Raw genomic sequence first — 4,987 nt, forward strand, 5'->3', positions numbered from 1 at the left:
GTTCGAAGGAACTCTTCCTAGAATTAGAAGCTGCTTATGTCCACGAATTTTTCGATGCAGTAGGAACCACATTTCTCAGGTGAAGACTTGAATGAACTGAATCACAAGGTCTTAGGCTTTATAAAGATAATACAATCTGATCATCAGATTATGGTTCTAAATAATAGTAATTGTCAAGATCTTTATAGAGAATGTGTGGTCTTTTCTTGATCACATGAACTTCAATATAAAAAGGTTCAAATTCAATCAAAGGGTATTATACAATATGGTGATGCTAGGCATAATTATATATTTTGCTCATAAAAAACTAAGGTTAAAATAAATATTATTAGAATGACATAATAAAAAAAACAACTTCATTGGTGATTCCTAGACATTGAATTGGTCTATTTTGTCATTGGCTTGAAAATTAGGTCCCTAAATAGGTCCAAAAGCCATTATTAAAAAAGAAAAAAATTATGAATAGAATAATTAATTTTCAGCGAGACTATTTTGCACCCTCAAATTACTATTATTGGATCTCTCTGTCTCACCAATCTTCAAAGAAAATTTCTTGTTGCATGCCTAGAAGGGAATGTCATGTGTTAAAGAAAAATAAGCTCACTCTACCTCGACCAAGTAATCGTCCACTGCCAAAGAAACTTCAAATGCGCAGACTAGGCATCCGAACCACCCAGATTTCAGTTAGGTATAAAATCTCCTCTCAGTACATGAGTGCGACGAACACCGCTATCTCTAAGAGGTAGTGCAGGAAATCGACCACAATCTCCACCCAGCATTCCCGGAAAATAAAATGGAAGAATCGGTTCTGTTCTCACAGGGTAAAAATATAGTGGAGGCTCGTGTACATATGGTATATGACACGGCTGTCTCAGTACTCTCCTCTTTCTCTTCCTATTCTCCCAACACAAAACAAACTTCACTTTCCAATGTTCCCAATGTATTATCATCTTTCCATCTGCATCTGATGATTTGAATTCCTCCTCAAACTTCTTCTTCCATAAATCTTTGTTCAACGACAGATTTCGCAATTCTAAACAAACGCAACCCATCTTTGCAATATCAACACCAGGAAGAAACTCAAGTATTTTGAGTTTAAGTTCAGTCGGAAGGCACGTGAAGCAAGGTGGAGGATCTAATCCGGTTTTCTCGCATAGATTGATAAGGAGTGGCAAAGCAAGCCCATCCTTCACAATCTTCCAAAATTCAAAAACTACCCTTTTATGATATGCCATAAAATAATCATTTATTTTATTCATGGAACCGATCGAATCTTGATTCATAAATCCGAAATTATCGATTTGAAGAACCGAGATTTGTCCAAACATAACCTGTACAAATCTCCACTGTTCCTGCTCAAAGACCCATGAACATTCACATAATTCCCTAGAGTTTGAAACTTCAATACAATGGTTTCAACTGCATTCCCATTAGAATTAATAAGACAGGGAACCGTGTACCAAACAGACATAGTAACATAATTCGATGCCCAAGGTTTCGGAAGATGAAACCCATTGATCCTCTTTTTTGTTTCAGAATTAAAACCAACAAACCCAAACTCCAAAAACACAGCATGAACAGCAATTATCAAGAGCTCGTAAGCGCCCACGATGTTACTCGTCTTCTCTTTGAAAACCTTTCTTAGAAAACAAGTTTCTTCAGAATTGAAATCAGAACTAATAGGTACATGAGAATTCTCTTTCTGTTCTAACTTAGTTTCAAGATTACTTGCCTGAATTCGAGAACTTTCACACTGTAAAATCGGATTTTGAATTAGGGTTTCTCCTGAAAACCCATTAGGGTTTAGAGTGTAGAAGATCAGGTCCCCAGAAGATATTCCAAGTGATTGGAGAGAATCGTGAGAAGCAGCTCGGATCAAGTCTTTTCGGTTGAGAGAGAGGTTTAGGATTTCAGAGGGAGCTGAGATCTTCTCTGCGATGGCGTTTTTGAGATCTTGGAAAGTAGATGTAGTTGGTGTTTTGATCTTCCGAGTCTCTTTGGATTCCAACGACCATATCCTCAACTCCATTGTTCTTGAACGAAATCAGAGACACACACACACACACACACAGAAAGAGAGAGAGAGAGCGAGAGCTTTAGAAAAGGCAGTTTTGGAAAAGAAAAAAAAAATACTCCTTTTAAAAGGAAGCAGAGATCAATCCTGCACCGTCATAAATTGCCACGTAAGATAATATTTGAGACCCATTTCCAAATGGGCCCAAAAATGAAAATTCATGCAGAATTTAATAACAAAGCCCATTGATTCCTAGATGAAAAAATAAATTTAGGATACTTTGATTTCCAAAAATAAAATTATGGGGAAAACAATTTTTCATGAAAAAAAAAAAAGATATTTTCACGTGTTTTACACAATAAAATAAAAAAAATTATGGGAAAATAGATTTGTCCGCAGGAGGATTTTCCATGATTATAGGCAATTCTTAGCTCTCCTGCCAACACACTGATAATTAATAAATTTTTTTTTTTTTTTTTAAATAGCATTAGAAGCTCTCTCTATATATTTTTTTCTTTAGATTTTCTATTTTTTAAACTTTAAAATAAGATTTTATATGAACCTAAATGAGTAAATATAATGTGTAGCAAGCAACTACTGAATGAAGAGTTGCAGTCATGGTTTTTAAACTCGGTATCGCGTCTCATCTCGTTCAGCTCCGATACCGAGTCATCTCGGACGAGTTTTCCGATACGTTTGAGACGTCTCACGAGATAACTCGAAAATTTGTACATGAGTTGTAAAACTCGGTCAAAAAAATCACTTTGTGAGTTGATCTCGTTTAGCTCTGATACCGAGTTAACTCGGGCGATACGTCTCGGTCTCGGACGAGTTTAAAAACCATGGTTGCAGTAGCTGTAAACTAGTCTGGTGCCCACGAAACTACTTTTTCACATGCTTTAAACTACTGATTGAAGAAGTAGTGTCAAAGTGTTTGAAAGAGGGGTATAATGTAGATGTTTTGCATGAGAAACATTTTTCTTACTAACCTAGTAAAAATTTAAGCTTTACTAAGGGTTATTTTGCTCAAATGAATAATCACATTGGCAATCCAACACCATAGCACTCTAGATTTCATAGAAAAATTCATATTTAAAAAATAAAAATAAAAATAAAATTTTAAAAACAACTTTCTTTGTGCGTAATCCAAGGTTTTGAAAATGGATGGCTACATAACTCTCAAATTTAAACGTAAAATTCAACAGGAAAAAATAACTTTTTTTTATAATTTTTTTTTCAAAGTTCATAGAATTTAGTCTTCTACAACCTTGAAGGATTTCATCAATGATTTTGGATGCGAAAAATTTGAGTCCAAGGACCCTTAAATATCGTCCTTATAGATATCTTCAATGTTTGTCTAGTAGAAGGAAATTTTTATCCCGTTTTATAAAAGAGATTATTTCAATTTTTTCTCAAAAATGATTTTAACATGATTTTGTTATATAGTTAACAAAAAAGATAAATTAAAATAATGATTTTTGTATTTTTTTTTTTAAATGCAATCCAAACAATAAACATAATTTTTCACAAAGCTTTCCATGATGTATTCAGACAATAAAAAAGGATTTGTCTAGAAAAGGATTTTTCAGGCAATATTTTCCTTGCAATCAAATATGCCCTTTTGGTCGTTGAATTTTTTACGACTAATAGTTCTCCCGTTGAATAGTTATTCAGTTGTTTTAAGTCACTAAAAAATAAATTTGACTATTGAAAAAATTTTAAGTCAAATTCATCAAGGTCGTCAAAAAGAATTTTTTTTTTTTCACTAGTGATTTAATTCTTGATGTCAATGAATATTTTATTAAACATAGTTAACTACAAATTTATTAAAGATCCTGGATCGATGTTTGAATCATGATTAACAAAATCAATGATAGGTCAATAAATGGCATTGAAAGAGAAAATTGTTGATTTCTCTTTGTTTGTTAATTAATTTATTTACAATTCTTCTAAAAATGCAAACCTATTAGTCTTATTTAAATAGAAATAATGATGGCATTAAAACAATATTTCTAATTTTTGAAACTCATTTGCAAGTTTTGCTAAAATTTCAGCATAACACTTAAGTCTAAAAGCATAATTCTTTTTTAGATGAAAAAAATATTTGTGGTTCTTGGGCCACTGAATTTTACCAACAAATTCAGTCTTCCTAAGGCATCGAATTTTTCTTTTGTTTTCACCAATTTATCGACAAGATTCTCAATGGACAATTCTCTAGTCGAATAGCTATTCAATGGTTTTAAGCCGCAAAAAAATAAACTCGACTATTGAAAATTTGTCAAGCAAATTCACAGAGGTCGTCGAATTAAGCCTTTTTTCGCTAGTGAGTGAATTCTAGATGTCTATTATTTTATTTTTTTACCAAACTTCGATAATTACATATTCATGAAGTATCTTGTTTTTATGATCTGTAATCTTTAAGATTTTGGATGGATGATTGCACCATAACCAAAAAAAAAATCAATGATAAGGCACTAAATGACATTGAAAGAATAAATTGTTGATTTTCATTTATTTGTTAATCAATTTAAAATTCTTCTAAAAGTACATGCCTATTAGTATTATTTACAAGGAATTAATGGGTGCATGGAAATCATAATTTTATTTTCTAAATTTATTTGCAAGTTTTACTAAATTTTCGACATAGCCTTCAAAAAAAAAAAATCAAAGAAAATGATTCTTTTTTGATTGCCTATGGCCGCCGATTTTTTCCTAAAAAAATTCAACGGTTCTTGATTATCAAAATTTTCTTGCATTTTCTCCAACTCTTCAACAAGATTTTCAACAAACAGTTCTCATGTTGAATAGTTATTCGATTGTTTTAAACCAACAAAAAAAAATATATATTTGACTATTGAAAAATTGTTTGGCTAATTCGTTGAGGTCATCGGACTGGACCTTTTTTTTACTAGTGACTTAATTGTTGATGTCGATTAATAATTTATCAAAGTCGATAATGATAAATTTATGAAA

At 32.0% G+C, this 4,987-nt stretch overlaps 1 pseudogene; it reads right to left on the reverse strand.

Annotated features, from left to right (window-relative positions):
* Positions 1-300: 300 nt before the first annotated feature.
* LOC147404369 (F-box protein SKIP22-like) lies at positions 301-2,107 on the reverse strand (annotated as a pseudogene).
* Positions 2,108-4,987: the final 2,880 nt, after the last annotated feature.

The sequence above is a fragment of the Akebia trifoliata genome, chromosome 4 (genome assembly GCF_017979445.1).
Source record: "Akebia trifoliata isolate Shusen 1 chromosome 4, ASM1797944v1, whole genome shotgun sequence".
In the NCBI taxonomy this organism is placed as follows: Eukaryota; Viridiplantae; Streptophyta; class Magnoliopsida; order Ranunculales; family Lardizabalaceae; genus Akebia; species Akebia trifoliata.